This window comes from Mizuhopecten yessoensis, unplaced genomic scaffold (genome assembly GCF_002113885.1).
Source record: "Mizuhopecten yessoensis strain PY_sf001 unplaced genomic scaffold, ASM211388v2 scaffold7205, whole genome shotgun sequence".
Classification (NCBI taxonomy): domain Eukaryota; kingdom Metazoa; phylum Mollusca; class Bivalvia; order Pectinida; family Pectinidae; genus Mizuhopecten; species Mizuhopecten yessoensis.
Window position 1 is genome coordinate 71,823 of NW_018406933.1, and position 21,101 is coordinate 92,923.

General features: G+C 38.6%; 1 protein-coding gene across 2 annotated transcripts in view; it reads right to left on the reverse strand.

Annotated features, from left to right (window-relative positions):
* The window catches only part of LOC110453247 (beta-1,3-galactosyltransferase brn-like), a 63,556-nt gene that overhangs the window by 40,403 nt on the left and 2,052 nt on the right, over positions 1 to 21,101 (reverse strand). The window contains exon 1 of one of the 2 annotated variants that reach the window (XM_021502116.1): positions 16,286 to 16,936. The exons of the other annotated variant lie outside the window; for it this stretch is intronic. The gene's annotated coding sequence lies outside the window, so the exon portion shown is untranslated. Of the gene's footprint in view, positions 1 to 16,285; positions 16,937 to 21,101 lie in introns of those variants that run through there. 2 annotated transcript variants of the gene reach the window in all.

Genomic DNA, 21,101 nt, shown 5'->3' on the forward strand with positions numbered 1-21,101 from the left:
CAAGTCTTTTCGATTCTGAGGTAATCTTCGGAAAGTAAAGTAAACAAGAGGCCCAGAGGGCCTGTATCGCTCACCTGAATATAGTTAAAGTAATTGGTATGAAGTAAAGATATAGCACTCCATGGTAGGTGCTGTTAGAACATATGAAATTTCAGAAAGATCCATCCAGTACTTGAGATAAAGAGAACAAACTTCAAACAGAGCTCCACCCCTATGCCCCTAGGGGGTCATTCCCACCAATTATACAAAATTGAGTCACCGTCACCCAAGGATGCTCCACACTAAATAAGGATAAAGTCCCTTAATCCCGATGGTCGGAGAAGGTTTTTAAAGGTTTTACCTCTATTTTTTCTATAGAGCCCCGCCCTTCTACCCTCCCCCCTCGGAGACCACAACTACTGCTCACAAAAAATTAATTCCCTTGGCCCAAGGATGCTCCAGACTAAATTAGGATAAAATCCCTTAATCCCTATGGTAGAAGAAGGATTTTAAAGGTTTTGCTATATTTCCCCTTTTGGGCCCCGCCCCTAAGCCCCCAGTAGGGTCAGACCCACCATTTATACAAACTTTGTTCCCCTTCGCCCAAGGATGCTTCTGACTAAATATGGACCAAATCCTTTCATTCCTACAGAAGAAGAAGGATTTTAAAGAATAAGTTGCTATGTTTCCCCTATTGGGCCCCGCCCCTCAGGCCCCTGTTGAGCCAGACCCATGGTTTATACAAAATTGGTTCCCGACTACCCAAGGATGCTTCAGACCAAATATGGACCAAATCCTTTCATTCCTACAGAAGAAGAAGGATTTTAAAGAATAATTTGCTATATTTCCCCTATTGGGCCCCGCCCCTCAGGCACCTGGGGGGCCAGATCCACGGTTTATACAAAATTTGTTCCCTTTCACCCAAGGATGCTTCAGACCAAATATGGAACAAATCCTTTCATTCCTACAGAAGAAGAAGGATTTTAAAGAATTTGCTATATTTCCCCTCTTGGGCCCCGCCTCTCAGTCCCCAGGGGGGCCAGACCCACCATTTATACAAACTTTGTTCCCCTTCCCCCAAGGATGCTTCTGATTAAATATGGACCAAATCCTTTCATTCCTGCAGAAGAAGAAGGATTTTAAAGAATAATTTGCTATATTTCCCCTATTGGGCCCCGCCCCTAAGTCCCCAGCGGGGCCAGATCCACCATTTATACAAACTTTGTTTCCCTTCCCCCAAGGATGCTTTTTACCAAATATGGACCAAATCCTTTCATACCTACAGAAGAAGAAGGATTTTAAAGAATTTGCTATTTTCCCCCTATTGGGCCCCGCCCCTCATCTCCCAGGGGGGCCAAACCCACCATTTATACAAACTTTGTTCCCCTTCCCCCAAGGTTGCTTCTCACCAAATATGGACCAAATCCTTTCATTCCTACAGAAGAAGAAGGATTTTAAAGAATAATTGCTATATTTCCCCTATTTGGCCCTGCCCCTCAGGCCCCTGTGGGGCCAGACCCACCATTTATACAAAATTTGTTCTTCTTCACCCAAGGATGCTCCACACCAAATTTTGTTAAAATCCGCTCAGTGGTTCATGACTAGTAGTGTAAAGTTGACGGACGACGGACGACGGACGCTGCGGTATGGCATAAGCTCACCTTGGTCCTCCGGACCAGGTGAGCTAAAAACGACAGGAAGACAGACAGACACTTTGCTTACTCAAGGACATCCGTATCTCTGACCCTCTTGCGATAAATATAAGGTACTTACAGTAATACATTTTAAAAGGACAAGAACACATGGCTAACCTAATGATACTGGACCATATCATGTTATAATGTAAGCACAACCCAATAGCAAGGGCTTGTTTCTTTTGATATTTTTCACGCATACACTACACGCAAGCATCTTGCATACAGGGGATGACCATAGCTGTTGATAGGACGTTAAACAATACTAAACAAACCAAACCAAATTGATATTTTTCACAGTGAATTTAGCACTCTGATTGGTCATTTTACAGTGAAAATAAAGCAAAACATGTTTTATATCATACAATTTTAACTATTAAAAGCTTATATTTTACCAGGTAAGTTGTAATAAAATAATCAAGTTACCTTGTATCCCAAAACAACACTTCTGCCTGTGGCTCCAACTGTATAGGTGTGGCACAGCCTACAATAAGTCTTTAAAATGTTAAACACCGACTCAGGAAGTAGTACTACAGCAAGGCTGAAATATTTATCAGCGAACATCAACAACCTGTCAGGAAGTTTTGTAACAAATACCTTCCCCTTGAACTTTTAGGGATATGTTATACGATGATGTTTCAACTACTCACCGCAAAACAGAATACAAATTTTAAGAACAGAAAAGTCATGCAGTAACTTCAAAAGAATGTATATCACGACCAATATAGGTTGACTGTGGGTTTTTTTTAAATTTTATTGACAAATTTGGTTGAAAACTAACAATGCTTTTATCACTGTGCTCTTTAATACCACGTACACTGTTTCAAGCTTCAGATAAAGGCTATCTTTCATGCCCCCCACCCTGTTACTGCAGACAATTTCAAGTTTTTAAAAAGAAATATAATCCTCTTGAGTGAAACAGTTCATATTAAATCCTCTTAAATCAAAAACTTGTTTATCAACGTATTCTATGTGACTCTAAAAACTGTCACTGGTCGAACATTTTTATCAGTGCAAACATTGTTATTGGATAAAAGTGCGTATCAAGACTACAGAAATTGCAGATTTTGGTTACTGTTTATCAGTCAACATTGGGTTTATAAGTTACCTTGTTTGATTTTGTTACAAAGGTCTTTCGACCTGAAAAGTTTTAAAGAAAAAAAAACAAAAGATGTTAAACATTTGGTTGGCGATGACAGGGTTTAATTCCTAATCAGGGATATTTAAATACATTGACGAAAATATCTTATGTTGGTATTTAGATTTTAAAGACGTTTGTTAATGCTATCAACATAAAAACAATCACACATCAGGACAGTGCTGACAGCTCGCTTGTATCCAGTGAGAAATATTTTAATGGCCCAAAACCTGATCCAATCTCTAGGGTCAAACAGCATTTTCAATCAAACTTTATCGTTGACTGAAAAGCGTATTTTAATTTTTCCAAAGCGTGTTCATACTAATCACACAAGCAGTATTTGTTTCCCGTGCTTAACATCCATTTTCCCCTTGGCATACTAAAGAGTTCTATAAATGCACCGTTATACAATACAGTACGGATCTAGGGGAATACAAGTGGCCAGTATTATATATTATGAATAACTTAAACCTTCACCAGAAACCGTCTACTGAACAATAATGAGGCTAGGTCGATACAAGTAAACGTGCCTAGTCCAATACTGTCTGCTGAAACCTGCCCGGACTGGTACCCATTGTATAACCTTTCTGCTTAATAAGATTCGCGTAGGAACAAAATTGGGAACACCTTACATTTAGTACTTGATGAATAAATGCTAGCGATCAATTGAGGTCGATGGGCGTGGTGCTGTAACAATCTCCCATTAAGGTATTCAGCGAATTTAGATGAATCAGTAACGGTTATTGACAGTTATTTTGTAGAAATCGGGAAACATGTAAAATTGACAAATAACATACTTTGGTCCTCAATTGAAAATCGTTCTTGTTTGTGTGGTGGATGGAGGGGAGGGGGCGTTGATTACACGACACGGCATGGGCTCCGAATAAATGGATAGAAAAAGAACAAGTTAACATGTAGATTTTGTTGATTTACATATCTTTGCCAATATTCCTAGATATGTTTTTATATAGCAGTTTAGGTTATACTGTAAAGCAAAAATGTATTGCAAGAAGACAGAAAAAAGAACACTTATTGACACGATTGTATTGGCAAATTTGATCACATCGTTTGTCTGAAGTATTGTTGAGTCTGTTGGTCATTTAAGAATTTTTCTATTTGTAGGCAATGGAAAAGATTATAATTGGTTGTAACGAAGATATATAGAAACATTTTGCCTCAAAATGAGATATATAACCTACTTAAGATAGCAGGAAGTCTTTAAACATTGAAATAAAAGGAATGAAAATAACAAAACTGGAAATAAAAAGTTCACAAAACCTAAAATATATATTCCAAAATAGAGTGTTTGTTTCTTTTGAAGCGTTCTCGGCTTGTCTTTCTATTTGCACATCCCTTTATATCCATTTTAGCAAATATCACTTACCAGGAGTTATGGTATAAGGTTACTTTCATACCACTGGTCTTTGTAAATTGGCCGAGGGAAAAGACATCTTGCAAAGGTTTTCTTTTAGAAGAAGCAGAAACATTTAAACATGTAAACAATTGTTTTTTTTCAATCTATTTTTTTCATTTATTTTACGGAATTCATTTCTTTTCAGCATAAGCATAATTCTTAAACAAAACAAAACTCAGGAAAAAATATCTTCTACCTGTTTATAATTTGTCTTGGTTTAGTGTTGACTACATCGTTGAATGGTTTACAAGATTGCTTTGTTTGTTTACACTGAAGTAAGTATGATTTTTTTTGAAATTCTACCTATGTTTTTTGAGAAAAATGACATTAACTCACCGGTATACCTTGGAGATGTACGTTGTATGGTTTATTTCATTTTTTAACCTGCTTTTGGGAAAAACAGAGACTACTGAACTATTTACAAAAGCGTTATTTGAACTCAATATTGATGAAAATCAGGAAAGTATATAAATGTTAAAAAAAATCAAAAAAAATCAATACATCTTTGTAGCGTTAGTGTCGTCTGCTTCTTTGGTGACATCAGTCAAGTCACAATCTCGATGTTAGCAAGTATTGATCCGTTATCAAAGAGACTGTTGGTAGTGGCAACGACATAACAAGAAACTTATAAGCACACATGGCTGTTTGACATCATCATATCAAGGCAAATGACATTTAAAGCTAAATATTAGAAATTCAACTCATGGAAAATATTCAAACCTGTTAAAACTGCCGATATATAGATCTATGTATCATTGATGGGTAAATACCTGTAGGATTGGAAGCATTGGATTACTTAACGTCCCTGTCCACCAACCCCCCGGTTACTATTTTTACATAAATTTACAGTAATTTTACAGTTATTTAAGCAAAAGCCTTTAAAATAACTCTACCCACACGAAATTCCCATCCCCTGAGGATTCTCAGTAAACACTTGTATTTTGTGCTTATATTTTCAGATATATTTTTTATGTATTTTGTTACTTATTTGTTTTGTTTTGTTATTTCACGTCAAGCAATATTAAAGATATGTTTTGTGTTTTATATATGATGTGAGGGAGACGCATTATCTTGTATATTACAGGATAAATCAAGAGAGGTACCACAGGAGGTGTTGTACTCACTTTTCTTTCCCGGAGCATATGCCTTTCATCTCCGTTTTTCTTTATCGAGTTTAAAATATCTTTTCTTAAACTTTTGTATCTCTTTACAGTTCTTCCTCTTGCCTTTTCGTGCCGAATCGGTGTTTTGTATCATTTGTTTTCTTGTCTGTTTACATTAGGGTTACACTTGTTTTCTTACGTGACGAACGATCAAATTGTATTTTACCAACCGTACGAAAACAAATGGAACTCTGATCTGTATCTTGCCGCGTGGAAGAAAGGCCCTTTGTGTGCCCCTAATGTACCGAATGTTACCCCGTCAGCAACATGTAAAATATGTGATCTCCAATAGCTATACATAAATAAGCTCCAATTAAAAGTATGCTAATTTGTATAAACCTATTTTTAGTGGGAGATTTATTAGTAAAGTAAATATTTAGTTTAAAATAATTAAGTTTTAGATAATGAAAAACCTCGTGTATAGAATAAAAAGACAAGAAAGAGGGCTACATATCTGATAAAGCTAACTTTTAGGTTAAAAAATTCAAACATTTGTAAATGCTGTGGATTTTGTGAACAGATAGCTTTGCTATATATATGAATAGAAAACAAATGCCAGTTAGTTCAAAATAATGAATATTGCTCGATTTCATTTACATTTGAAGACGCCAAAAACCTCGTGGATCTATTTGCATACCAGTAATTATGGTGTCATACATTTTGCTGTGCTGTATCGGACGAGGTCTTACTTTAGATTCCATTGAGTCGCCATTATGAAATATTGATATAATAAAAAATGATTTGCTGAAATTTATAATATCGCTATAATATTAACCAACATCCTAACAAACGTGACTGTTGTCAAAACAATCGTCAAGGCGACGAATAGGAACTCCGTCACACACAAACATAGACAGTAATGAAGTCCGTAAGTCCATGTTATTATCAGTGCAAAGATTTAAGATTTGATAGTACCAACAAGGAATGCACTGTGTCATCGGCTGTTTTGGCCTACATTGACTCATCGATGATATGCGTTATCGGCCAAAGAATTGCTTGTGAAACAAAGTGGGAGGGTGTGTGCATAAAACCCCTAAACTTAATAAAAGAATAACATAAGAGGATCACTGGTTTATTTCAAATAAAATCTCTGCAGAGAGCGTAAGTGAGCGTAATCCCTGCAGTATCGAGGATGGTTTGATGTAAATACATCCTAGGTGGGGGTTTTAAAACGGCGTGCAGGCGCGTCACGTTTCATATCGTCCTAGATGCGGACACCTGTGTCTAGATCCCATTGCGCAAGCTACTTAAAGATACAGTGGTAAAGAGCAGTGTTATTGACGTTAAAGATTTAGCATTTTATGCACAAATTCGTTTACCTTGAAATACAATAGGACGAATCGCTACATATCACTAATAAAAATAATTGACATAACACTCAAATGATAAATGACTGCATGTAATTTGATCCCTGGCGTTCGTGGGGTAAATTACATATATTTAAACATTAAGTATGGAACTTGAAAGGAGTTGTTGACAAGTAGTCTTTTATAATTATAGCAAGTCGGACATCGCCCCAAAAATAGCTGTCGTTGCCAAGATAAACTGACTGTTTGAAAGGCCGGTGTTTGGCACCCTACTCCCCGCAATATCTATTTAAATAGCTTATATTTCAGATTTAATGGTCTTTGGTAACGTTGTATTAAATCAATATCTACAAGGGTTCGTACCAATCGCTGTATTGGTCAAATGTCACACACCTAAACCTTAAATTATGCAGAATCCAGTACCACAAATGTCGAATTTCAATTATCACGATTGCAGAAAGCAACGGCTATGTCAAGAGCCCAAACGTCGCCTTTCAATCCTTAAAATGTGACAATCAATATCTCTTGAGTATATCTCGGATTTATAGCAGTATTTTACACCATAAGTACAAACTAATTCTGCTTTGAATCTCTATAGAAATATCGGTATTTTGCATGTGTTATATGTTTGTGATTAGTTTCAATTCCAGGACAAGCATATTCTGTTTTCAATTTCAATTTTAATCAGTGTGATTACTAATTTATAAAATGAAACTAACTATGCGGTTCAGAACGAATCCCTGTAAACAATTGGGACCAGTTCCTGTTTAATATGTATCAGCCCCGTCATTTAAAATTCCCACTGCAAAGTCATAACTTATCTTAAATACTAATAGCCCAACCAGTAGAATTCAAATTTACATGGCGTAACAATCACTTCACATACAGAGATCTGATTTGTTTGTTGATTATTGACGACTACATTTAATGGGGAGGAATGAGGTATTCTCTTACCCCGGACAGGTGTACTAACACTTTTACCGGTGTTAGATTTCCTCTCCTACCCTGGACAGGTGTATCCGCACTTTTACCAGTGTGAAATTTCTTTGTCTCAACCCTAGGGTTGAAACGGGGGATAACCCCTATTCATAACATTGTTATGACGTCACGTCAACAATTCAATGACGTCTCTTCAACAATCTATCAACGTCACGTCAACCCTGAATGTATTCTGTGACGTTATCATGACATTGTGAATATGATACACAATGGGAGAACAGGGTATGAGAAAAAGAATCAGTCACCCCCTTGTGGGTGAGATAGGAGAATCTCAACCCTCAGGGAAATATTCTTAAGTTGCCAAACACTCGGCAAATCATCGTGTTTGGAAACTTAAGAATTTTCCCCCTCGGGTTAAGATTCCCCTATCTCAACCCTTAGGTGGTAAGAGATTCTATTATTTCTATATATTTTTTAAATAGTATAGTTTTTTGTCATGAAAAAAGCAATGCTCTATTATAAATTCAAATGACAGCCCTGAACGACGTAATCACCAATGGCGCCGCGTCATAATGACGTCACAATCAATCAAATGTATTTGTTCACTCGCTTTAATTTCACAATAGATATAAAATACAACACATGTGACGAACGAATTGAAAGCCCCTATATAACTCCTGTGGGGCTCTGTCAGAGGGAGACCCCAATTAGTATCAAATGTGTAATACACACACACAAATCTATAAGGCCAAACATCACTAAGACTGTGTAATACACACACACACAAATATATAAGGCCAAACAAAATAAATTTGAGGTTTCCACTTTTGGCTCTCAAAATGTTTTAAATGTATTTGGTTGAAGGCCTATAGGGAGATAAGCAAAATTATTTTGCAAGGTGTTTCAGATTTAAAGTGCTTATTCAAAATAAGCTGCATAAAGATCATGATAGATTTATGCATCACCTGAACAATGTTATATGTTTTAAAGCGTTCAAAATAAAATTCCGAAATGTTATATCTTCCTATCAACTCCTCATGCTAATTACCACAAAATATCAATAGATTTAATACATCTTAATAAAAATGGATTTGTGGCAGATGAAAATGACTTTGTGAGGATATGTGAAAATCAACATTGATTTCGCGCTACGTCATCTGAGCTGCCATCGGTTCCTCGACTTAAGACTCTGGTGTACAGTGAGGTGTCATGTGACAATTGTCTGTCCGGACATCACAAAGTCCACTTTCAGTTTTCGTAAATGGATACATTTCACGAGTGTTTTGACTGAGATTCATGTAAACACGTATTACAGTGGTGTTTTCATTTCAAGCCAGGAATGTTTTTTTAATATGCATATACTGTTTTTCAGCAAGGCATTGCTAATTATTACCAAGTATCAATAATAATTATGTTTCCTGTACATTACGCCTAAATGTATTGTATCATCAACTGGCGCATGAATGTTTCGAAGTCTTTTTTATTAATATTTCTCCCGTTTGATCAGGATAAAATCGGAGAGTCGAAGTCAAACGGGTATTCTGGCTACTGGGGAAGTTTAACACGCTGTATTATCACCGAGCAAATATATAACCATGTACTAAACTGATCAAAACACTGTAGTCAGATTAAGGTATATACTTAAACATTATCTCTTACTGGTCAAAATGTGATAAATTGATACCTACCATTAGCAAGTGTTATTAACCTCGGTGAAACCCCGTTAAAATCCATATTTACCTGTCCTCGGGTCAATATGGGACAAGGTCGAGGTTGAAACAACCTCGTGTTGACCTCATGTATGAGAGATCAATAGTTGTAAAATTTATATTAACGATCAGACCATATCTACAGAATGAGCTCGGTTTATCGAATCCCCTTTCATTGTTTGTTTTCGATATGATAAGGACTGTGTTATGATACCAATTGAACCACTCGACCAACGAGTGACTAAAACATATCAAATATCCCAAGGTAGATAATGGTGTTCTTGAACTAAGAACATCTACACACTGGTGTTATTTTACCTTCACAAAACTCGTTACAAATCACGTATATGTGTATAACACCAATCGTATTTTCTTGGGTAGAAACTGATTTGAGTTTTAAACATGCAAAACTAAACTTCCTTGTACTGAAGAGTTTATGTGGTTTGTTTGTTTATGTTTTTACGTCCTATCAACAGCTATGGCCATTTAAGGACGTGCCAGGTTTTGGTCGTGGAGGAAAGCCGGAGTTCCCGGAGAAAACCAACGACCTTCGGCCAGTACCTGTTCTGAAGTGGGATACTACTGAAGTTTATATTAAATGCTTATCATAATAATTAGGGAGAGGATTATTTAACGTTTGAAGGGTTTAGATAACACTTCTTGAAAATGCCATCCTCAATGTGGTATGCAACAGATCCGCGATTTATTTTTTTAACAAATATTAAATTGACTGTTAATAGTAATAATTCAAGGTTCTTATATACCGCTGTATCACAACCTAACTCGTAGGTCGTCTGAACGCGGTTCACATTTTTTTAACCGTGGTTATAGGGCCTTTGCAACCGGCCAATATCTTTCTCATCTTCCTGGGGAGCATACAGCCGGTGCTGCCATTTCGGCGCTCACAGCTGGTATTCAACAATTCTAGCACTGCCCAACCATGTACCCATTTACAGCTGAGTAGACTGGGACAAGCGGAGTAAAGTATAATGTTCAAAGATACATCAAAGTACCGTGACGTGACTCGAACCCGCAACCCTTCGGTCACGAGCCCGGCGTCCTACCACTAGACCACCGTACCTCCAAATTCTGTAACCAGTGTAAATTACTGATGATCAATAGTCTAAAACTTAATAAACAATCAAATTGATTCATGTTAGCAAGGTTTGTGAGTTTGTATACATGTACCTCAGCTGCATATCATGTTGAATGTCAGAACATATATATTCTATTCTCAAACCTATATCTGAGATCAAATTTTATCCATTAATAAAAAGCATGTTTGTAAACAAAAAAATCTAAACGTGTCCAATGTTATCCAAAGACAATCATGCTCTTCACAATTTCTGTAAAGAATGATAAAAGTACCATAGTTCAAACTGTTACCTTACTAATCTTAATAATAGTCATCGCTTGGCCCTAGTTGTGGCAAGGACGCTAACGCCAGATAACGAAACAAATCAGAACAAAACAGTATCTCAGACGGGAGAATCGTGATATCGTTAAGTGTAAACATGTCTCATACAGCCTATTTAGCTCTTAACTATTTTTAAAAAATGACATTAAAAGGAAACCTGATTCCACCAGGTCCCCAATTCAGTCTGTATATGTATTGTTCTTGCTCATTCAGCTATATTTGCCTGCGGTACAAACGATTTATTCAAATGCCTCGCCTTTTTAAATTCGACGATTTGCTCTCGATATCACATATGTACAGAGTAACTTTGTCTTGATTGATTGGGGTTAACGCCCTCGAAACAACCCAGGTCATATGGGGACACAGCGACTATGGAGGCACGAATGGGCTCACCAGTACAGTGTATAACTCCTGTATGACCAATGGACAAGAAGGATTCGGAGAGTGCTACTAGACGCCATTCTATTTCTGAGAGAGAATCTTTAAGGTTTCCAAAAATATTACAGCCTTGATAAATCATTTCTGATATGAAAATCATACCAAGCGGAATTGTTTTGAAAAAATAATAAATATGAACAGACCCAACTATAATAACATGAAGGTTCTTAGTGCTAAAATTTCAACGGGGCTACACAGAGATTCGAACCCTGGACTTCAGATTGTTATACTATCGCTGTAACCGATTGTGCTACCTGGTCAACGGTGTGTAATTCCGTCTTTGCGTATTGCAGAGTTATCTTCTCTTGAGAGCAGGTATTGATTGTTACGTCTTTTGTTTGTGAAAGTAACGTCATCAATTTTTGAGAAAACGACGTAATTTTCTCACACAAACCAATGACGTAACAATCAAATGTGCTAGAGTTATATCCAAACGGAAGTTAAGGGCAGGTTACTGTATGTAGTAAAAAAACCAGCAGTACAGCGGGACAGGGACCATTATGCTTGTGTGGTCAGGTGATGAGGAAGGGACGTCTCATTGCAGGGTAGAGCAAGGTGATGATTGAAATAATAGGAAAAGAAACTGGCGTCCAGTGGCAATCTCAGAGATGAAATTGAGTCTAGTAGCATTCTCATAAATAGAATGGGGTCTAGTAGCACTCTCAAGAATAGAATGGCGTCTAGTAGCACTCTCAGAATTAGAATGGCGTCTAGTAGCATTCTCAGAAATAGAATGGCGTCTAGTAGCACTCTCAAAAATAGAATGGCGTCTAATAGCACTCTCAGAAATAGAGTGGCGTCATGTAGCACTCTCAGGATTAGAATGGCGTATAGAAGCAATCTCAAAAATGGAATGGTGTCTAGTAGCACTTTCAGAAATGGAATAGCGTTTAGTAGCACTCTCAAATTTGAAATGGCGTCTAGTAGCACTCTCAGAAATAGAATGGCTTCTAGTAGCACTCTCAAAATTGGAACGGCGTCTAGTATCACTCTCAGAAATAGAATGGCGTCTAGTAGCACTCTTCAGACGTGAGAGTGCGGGTGGCGCAGTGGATAGTGTACTTGCCTTTCACTAAGGCGGCCGGTGTTCCATTCCCCAATCGGACGTGAAAAAGTATGGGGTCACCTGTCTGACCACATGGGTTTTCTCCGGGTACTCCGGTTTCCTCCCACAGTAAAATCCTCCGCGCGCTAACATCCGTGCCAACAAGAGTGATTAGTATAAGTTGTAAATTGAATCATTGGTCTGGTTTGATTTAATTCCGTTTAACGTCCTATTAACAGCTATGGTCATTTAAGGACGTGCCTCCACGTGCGCAGTATATGCGTGCTTGTGCGTGTATGTGCAGGAGATATGGTATGTTGATGTTGGTTGTGCTTGCCTCATTGTGATAGCGCGGATCAGATGCCGACTTTATAGTGCTATCTCACTGAAATGAATGAAAAGTGAAGAGAAGACATGACACTATAACGGCTTCACTGTTGAATTTTCCTTGTCGCTTTGACTAAATTATATTGAAACACATCTCGCCAAAGCGTTTACTGTATATTGCTGTTTACATGAAGTGAATACCAAATATCGAAGACGAAGTGTCAACGAAAAAGCTATTCGAACTAAGAGTCGATAAAAACGATCAATATATTGTTTTGTCCTCAGTATATGCCACGTCGGTCTCTCCAGTGTTTCTGCTCATAAATGGCTAACTATCATATATGTATAATTTGAGGACGTGCTTTCATGTGTGAAATATATGCATGTAAGCTAGTACGTATCTGCTTCGTTATCTTAGCACGGATCTGTTGCATACCACATACAAGGTACATATATATATGTATCCTCGATACTCCAGGAGTTTTATACACTTACGCTCTGTGTAGAGAGCGAAACTGAGCGTAACCCCTGGAGTATCGAGGCTGTATTCACAATCGGAGGAGATTTTAATACTTATGGGGATTTTCACGAAACCCTTCAAACGTTTAAGAAGACTTATTTCACATTATACAAGACTAAACATAAATCCTGTACATTATCTTGAGTTCTCTCGTAAAATAAGCAAATATACGAATGTAGGTCACATTTGTGACAAAAATATCTGTGGGCACAGTATATATATAATGAAAAATCCCTGAGGTATCACGTTGACTTGTCGATAGTAAGTGATACATATAATTTTTACTTGTACCACAGAAGGTATCTTGTAGTACGTGTATATAGTGAAATCCGAGATTCAGATCTGGAATGTGTGGCATATACAATGTATGACACACCACGACAGGATGGGCTGTCATTTAGAGAGATATATAGATGTATAGGGAGGTCGGGTGGTGAATTGGATAGCGCACTTGCCTTTCACCAAGTCGGCTGGGGTTCGTTTCCCCGATCGGACGTGAAAAGGTATGGGGTCACCTGCCCAACAACGCGGGTACTCCGGTTTTTACTCCCACAATAAGACCCCTGTGCGCTAACATCCAGGCCAAAGAGAGTTATTTATATAAGTTGAAATAAAGTGTATATAAATTTAGTGAGATATAAAGCATAGATGCATTACCTATAAATAGTATGTATAATTTAAATATTGTCTTCAATCCCTTCCCCCATCCCCCAGGACCCCCCTCCCTCAGCGTAACCCCTGGAGTATCAATGATGGCCCTCCCCCTACCCCATTACCCAACCCACACCCAACCACACCCCACATCTGTAATACAACTCAACAGATTATGATCAGAATAACAAAGACAATATTGTGGGCGAACAGGTAGAATCACCCTATGAACTGTACATTTCTTGTAGCTGTGGTAAATATGATAATTGAACGATTTTTTCAATGTTCATGTCGGTATAAACGCATCCTCGATATCGAGGGGTTAAGCTCACTTTCGCTCTCTACAACCCTGGAATATGTCATAGCTAAATTGAAGGCACGAAGATAGCTGTTTGATTGGTCTCAGGTAAAAAGAACTGACCAATCGCTAGGCTGATACCTGTCCTTTGAAGATTAAAGAGAAGCGACACCCGACTTCAAAGTTTTACCGTTACGCGACCGCGAGATTCTTTTTATGTACATCAGAGGTTCAGACTTACATGCTCGTCTCGTCCACAAGGTGGCGCACACTGAGCCGGCGGTTTTGCTATGACACATTCCAGGGGTGCAGAGAGCGAAAGAGAGCGTAACTCCTGGATATCGAGGGTGGTATAAACGCAAACCGGTCACTTACATGTTCTATGAATCCCGTTGTGTTTGCTTAGAACTAGCGGTTGTCTCAAGCTATTCGAAATGGGAGGAGAACCTTCAAAATTAGGCTGATCAATTTGCGTTCATAGCCCTATGAATGCAATTTCTTCTGGTACCGCTTATAGAGGAAGGTGCAGTAAAAATATAAATGTTTAGAACCTAAATGGGCGGGGGGTGCAAGAGGATTAAGGCAAAAAGGTGGCTGAAAGAAGCGAAAATAACAAAAAGTGCATTCGTGATGGAAAGACTTGTCAGAATATAATATGGCTACCCCATGAAGCTGTACAAGTTGAACGCGTTTACTAATTTTTTAAAACGTCTATAAGATTAACAGTATTTCGATGGAGCCTGTCATGCGTGCGACCCTTGACTACATCTACTCCGATAACAAAACACAGAATTTAATCCAATCTCAATTCTTATAAAAAAAGAACAGATAAAAAAACACCGGCACTTAATAAAAACGACATTTCGTGTCACAGAGGACTGAACAAGCTCTAATGAATAGTACATTAAAGCATATAACAGCAATAAAAAAGTTTTAAGTTTAAACTCGTACGGTTGGGTTTTCGATGCATACAAAATTATACTGTATTTTTTTAAGAAGTTGATTTCAATGTATAGCATCAGCAACCAGAGCATGACCTTTAAAATGTCTAATAGCGATTGTCAGTGACAACCAATCTCTAAGGTGTGTAGTACATACACAAATCGCCTTTATAATCGATAGATACCTCCACCCATTTACTTTGATGCGAGATGTTAGTTCATGGATAGTTAAACAGGATGATTGTTGGTTATCATGTAATTATCCCACCCTTCACATATGTGTCACTCGTTTTAGCCGGGAAAGATTAACAGCATCTTCCCCTACCTTGAGGGTGTGACGGAGAAATCTCCAACCCGAGGGGTGATGTTTTTTGGTTGTCTAGCCTGAAGCTCTGCCGAGGGCTAGACAACCAAAAATCACCCTGAGATATTATATCAAGAAAACAAATTGTTTCCTCTGTAGAATATATTTTTTTTCTGCTTCCAATCAAGTGCCATGAACTATGACGTCACTGTGGAATATGACGTCGCGAAGCATTGTTACCTGACGTCATAATTTTTAGTTGTAAGAATGTTTACCAACTTCAAGCAGGTTTATCCAATGAGTCGAGAATGAGGAAACATTTAATGGTTGAGGGATACATAGTCATTCAAACCAAAAAGGTTACATCTTTACTGATATTATTTCGGCATGTAAGCATATATCACTAAGATTCAATATTCAAGAAATGTTATTTACCGTCGCATATTACAAACAAAATAACATTAGCACTGTAGTGCTATTCTTGCGACAAATTTCTCACCCGGATGAGAAATAGTGCCGTAACATGATACGAGCAAGCATAACAAAATCGACTATCACAAATACATTTTGTCAGATATTTGTTTTGGAGTAGTACTATATATATTTATATATCTATGTTTTTTTTTACATTCGCTTTTGTTCAAATTATCAAATTAGCTATTTATTGACAAAGATACAATTCTATTCACGCGTGGCACACCAATATCTCCTTTTTGGAGGAAATAAAGTGTGATGATGATGATAGGGTTTTATTTGTAACGTAATGTCAATGCAGAACTATTTATATATATATATGAGGTAAGCTATTTGACTTCTTAAGGGTTTGGATTATATATAGTAACACATATTTCGTCATCATGTTTAATTTAAATCGTTATGTACTTGAATTTCTTGTTGGTTATAATTTGTATATCGCTGTCATGACCGTTCATTAATAAATTTGACGCGTCACAATATCAGTGCTTCTTTAAATAGAAGAAAACGAGACAGAACTAACATACCTGTATACTTGGTACGCCCAGTTTTACGTGTCCACTTAAACGGTCTTTAAAACAGCAGGTTTTAACACTTTCAATTCCATAAATATATGTCTATGTAATACACATCCTACTAGTCCTGCACATTAGACAGATACTCTTCTTTAAAATCCACAATTAAATTTAAAGGCGTAATATCACTGACGGCGAATTAGTTTAACACACACAAGTAACACATTATCCTAGTTTTCCTGTTTAGTTCCAAATATAGCGCACACGGGGCGAGGTAAAGTAAGCACATGCCTGGGTGACTCCGTCGATAGGTTTAAGAGTGGGCTGTCGTCCACCAACGATAAGGAAAACGTGTGGTCATTTCAAATCAATACGTCTCCAGGTACATTTGAGCTGTTTAAGTGTTTTTCTTTCACTGACCACTGTATATAAACACTTCTGTTATAATGGAAATAGTTGAATTCCCTTTTGAATGCGGTATGATAACATCGTCAATAGACCGTCCCTTGCGTATAATGACGGACTTACTCCACTTGTGGTTCATTGGTCAGCAAATTATATCACGAGTATATCCGAACAGCTGGCGAATAATTCTGTATACTACACTGTCCGCAGGGTTAAACAACAATGCCATTCCGTTTAACTATTCAGAAATATAGATCGATACATTTACCTAAGAATCCCATGGCTGCAGCTGAGCATATACAGGTATTCTCAACCAATCGTAGACGAGTATTGATTTATCAATAAGCAGCTCTGAAAATAGTTGTGTTTCGTATAATATGCATACATTTACACATAGTTTCATCGGCGTGTTATGCAGTCATTTTGAGATATCAACTTCATCAATAAAGCTCTTTTTTAAAATAATTTCACAACAATGTACAAATAACGCTTTCGATATATGTAGTTTCTGTTCTATTTTTTATTTTATTTTATTTTTTGAAATAGGACGAGGAAAAGTGAGAAAGATAGTGCCGTCGCTGGGGCTCGAACCCGCGACCCTTGGCTCTCCAGCCCGATGTTCTACCGCTGAGCTAGGGAAATTCCGTACAGCTGACGCTTGTAAGGCAACCTAATTAATCCACATCTTTTGCATTTTTGTAGTGTAACGGAGGTCATTTTTTGCAATGCTTCCGCTAGGAGACGAACCTGGGACTTCGAAATCAAGACCTAACGCTCGACCAAATGAGCTAAAGAGATATTCTCCCTAGGCGAGTCGGTAGGAAGCGGGTATTATTTTACCAACGTGACATATACTTCCCCTCAGGAGAGAACTCGTCCCGAGTTTTCCAGGGGTCATAGCGATTACTTTGCAAGTATCGCTAGTATTTTGTCAATATTTCCAAAGCCCCTACGTTGGCGCCTATATGTAACAGAGGTAATTATTTGTTCAATGCCACCATTAGGTGTCGAACCCGGGACCTCATGTTTACTAGTATTACACTTACCAAATTTCTCTCTAGCCGAGTCGGAGAGAAGCAGCTAGTATTTTTCCAGAGTGACAGTAATATATGGTTACCATCTTCCTCGAGCGTTTTTATTGTAAATGTACGCGTATATGCTTGTTATGGGTCAGAATTTCCAACAATTCATATATAGATTAGTGTCTTGACACAGTATTACAAGAAAGAAGCTATAGTATTTAACAAAGATAATATTATAATTCGCTCTAAGCTGACTGCCAAATATGGTATGCGACCTTCTCTCTCTCTCTCTATGTAACTATGCATATACCAAAAAAAGTCATATTCATTGCTGCGTTTGATGGTTTTTACAAAGAAAAGAGCTAAAGTATTTTCAGATTAAAATATTATTGGGAAAAACTAAAATATAAAAATATATTGTGACAATGATAATAGTTTTTTTTAATACTAATAATACATGCAAAAATAGCCTTACCTAGCTAGAATAAGCAGCTCTAAAGCGCTTCACAGTCCTTAGAAATACAATTTATACAGGCATTGAGGAATTCGCAGGAACTGCCTTATTAGGTGCTAATTACTAGTCCTATGTCACCTTTCTAATATCTCCCTATGTGTGTATGCCTGCGTGTGTGCTGAAGATGTTTTGTGTACAACGCTAAAAGGATGTTTAATTCCTCCTTAAGAAGCAACATCCGCCCCTGACTCAAGCTTCATGGTACTAGATGAAGATTCTAAACGAGCCTAATAGAACTGAACAACTTTTCTCTCAAACCATGACATTTTTTGTCGAGTTACTATAGCTTAAAAAAAGACTAATTTAGAATTTGAATTCATGATATTTATACATGCACAATATGTATGTTAATTAAATAGAAATTTTGAATATCCAAAGATGAAAAAATGATCACCATAATATAGTATCTACAAATAAACTCATATTTATGCTCAAATAAAGAAAAGACCACATAACAATTAAATATATTAACATTTCATAAAGCTGACAATACTTGATAAGATTGCAGTAGACAAACAAAAAGCAAACACAATGTCGGCCTAACGTACCATACTCTATCAGTTTACGTCGAGCTGTGTCGTGGTTACAATTTTGCCGATATAAACACAAAAGCAAGAATGTTCAGCCACGTCGATACATCGTGTACAGTTTATATCCATAGTTATAGTTATGTGTGGGTGTTGTACAGACATACATAATGTATTTTCACACGGTCGTGACGAATACCAAGAGGGTGGCGATGATAAAGGAAGACGCCAGGAGGGCTGTGGATAGGTAGGGGAAGGTATGCGTTGATGACGGTAAAGAGAGAGAAGTGATGGTATAGCGAGGGGTAGTGATGGTATAGCGAGGGGTAGTGATGGTATAGCGAGGGGTAGTGATGGTATAGCTAGGGGTGGTGAGGGGACAGTCAGGTCGATGTGATGGTGAAAGAGGGACAGTGATAGTTTAGCGAGGGCGCAATGATGGTATAGTATAACGAGGGACAGTGATAGTTTAGCGAGGGCGCAATGATGGTATAGTATAACGAGGGGCAGTGATGGTATAGCGAGGGGCAGTGATGATTTAGCGAGGGGCAGTGATGACTTAGCGAAGGGGAAATGATGGTATAGTATAACAAGGGGCAGTGATGGTATACCGAGGGGCAGTGATGATTTAGCGAGGGGCAATTATGGTATAGTATAACGAGGGGCAGTGATGGTATAGTATAGGGGGCAATGATGGTATAGTATAACGAGAGGCAGTGATGGTATAGCGAGGGGCAGTGATGATTTAGCGAGGGGGCAATGATGGTATAGTATAACGAGGGGCAGTAATGGTATAGCGAGGGGCAGTGATGATTTAGTGAGGGGGGCAATGACGGTATAGTATAATGAGGGTCAGTGATGGTATAGCGAGGGTCAGTGATGGTATAGCGAGGGGCAGTGACGATTTAGCGAGGGGCAATGATGGTATAGTATAACGAGGGTCAGTAATGGTACAGCGAGGGGTAGTGATGATTTAGCGAGGGGGAAATGATGGTATAGCATAACGAGGGTCAGTGATGGTATAGCGAGGGGCAGTGATGATTTAGCGAGGGGGCAATGATGGTATAGTATAACGAGGGTCAGTGATGGTTTAGCGAGGGGGCAATGATGGCATAGTATAACGAAAGTCAGTGATGGTATAGCGAGGGTCAGTGATGGTATAGCAAGGGTCAGTGATGGTATAGCGAGGGGCAGTGATGATTTAGCGAGGGGGAAATAATGGTATTGTATAACAAGGGGCAGTGATGGTAAAGCGAGGGGCAGTGATGATTTAGCGAGGGGGCAATGATGGTATAGTGTAACGAAGGGCATTGATGGTATAGCGAGGGGCAGTGATGGTATAGCGAGGGGCAGTGATGATTTAGCGAGTGGGCAATGATGGTATAGTATAACGAGGGTCAGTAATGGTACAGCGAGGGGCAGTGATGATTTAGCGAGGGGGAAATGATGGTATAGCATAACGAGGGGCAGTGATGGTATAGCGAGGGACAGTGATGATTTAGCGAGGGGACAATGATGGTATAGTATAACGAGGGTCAGTGATGGTTTAGCGAGGGGGCAATGATGGTATAGTAAAACGAGGGGCAGTGATGGTATAGCGAAGGGGCAGTGATGAGATCGCGAGGGACAGGGATGGTATATGTAACGAGTTGCAGTGAAGGTAAAGCGAAGGGGCAGTGATGAGATCGCGAGGGGCAATGCTAGTATAGCGAAGGGGCAGTGATAAGATCGCGAGGGACAGGGATGTCAAAACGAGGGCCAGTGATGGAATAGCGAGAGGCAGTGATGGAAAAGCGAAGGGCAGTGATTGGATAGTGAGGGACAGTGATAGTATAGCGAGGGACAGTGATGGTATAACGAGGGCCAGTGATGGTATAGCGAGGGCAGTGATGGTTTAACAAGGGGCAGTGATGGTTCAGTGAGGGCCAGTGATGGTATAACAAGGAGCAGTGATGGTATAGCGAGGGGCAGTGGTGGTATAACAAGGGGAAGTAATGGTTTAGCGAGGGACAGTGATGGTATAACGATGAGGCAGTGATGGAAATCGAGAGGCAATGACGGTATAGTAAGGGGCTGTGCTAGAAAAGCGAGGGGCAGTGATGACATAGCGAGGGGTAGTGATGGAATAGCGAGGGGTTGTGATAAGTAAGAAGTTATGATATCATAGAGAGGGGCTGTGATGGAATAGCGAGGGGTAGTGGAGGTATAGTTGGGGAATGGATATGGTGTTACAATAGGGCAAGTGATTGTTTTTGTATTAATAGGATGAAATGATGTTTAAGCGAGGAGCAGTGATGTTTAAGCGAGGGGCAGTGATGTTTAAGCGAGGTACAGTGATGTTTAAGCGAGGGCGTGGTGAT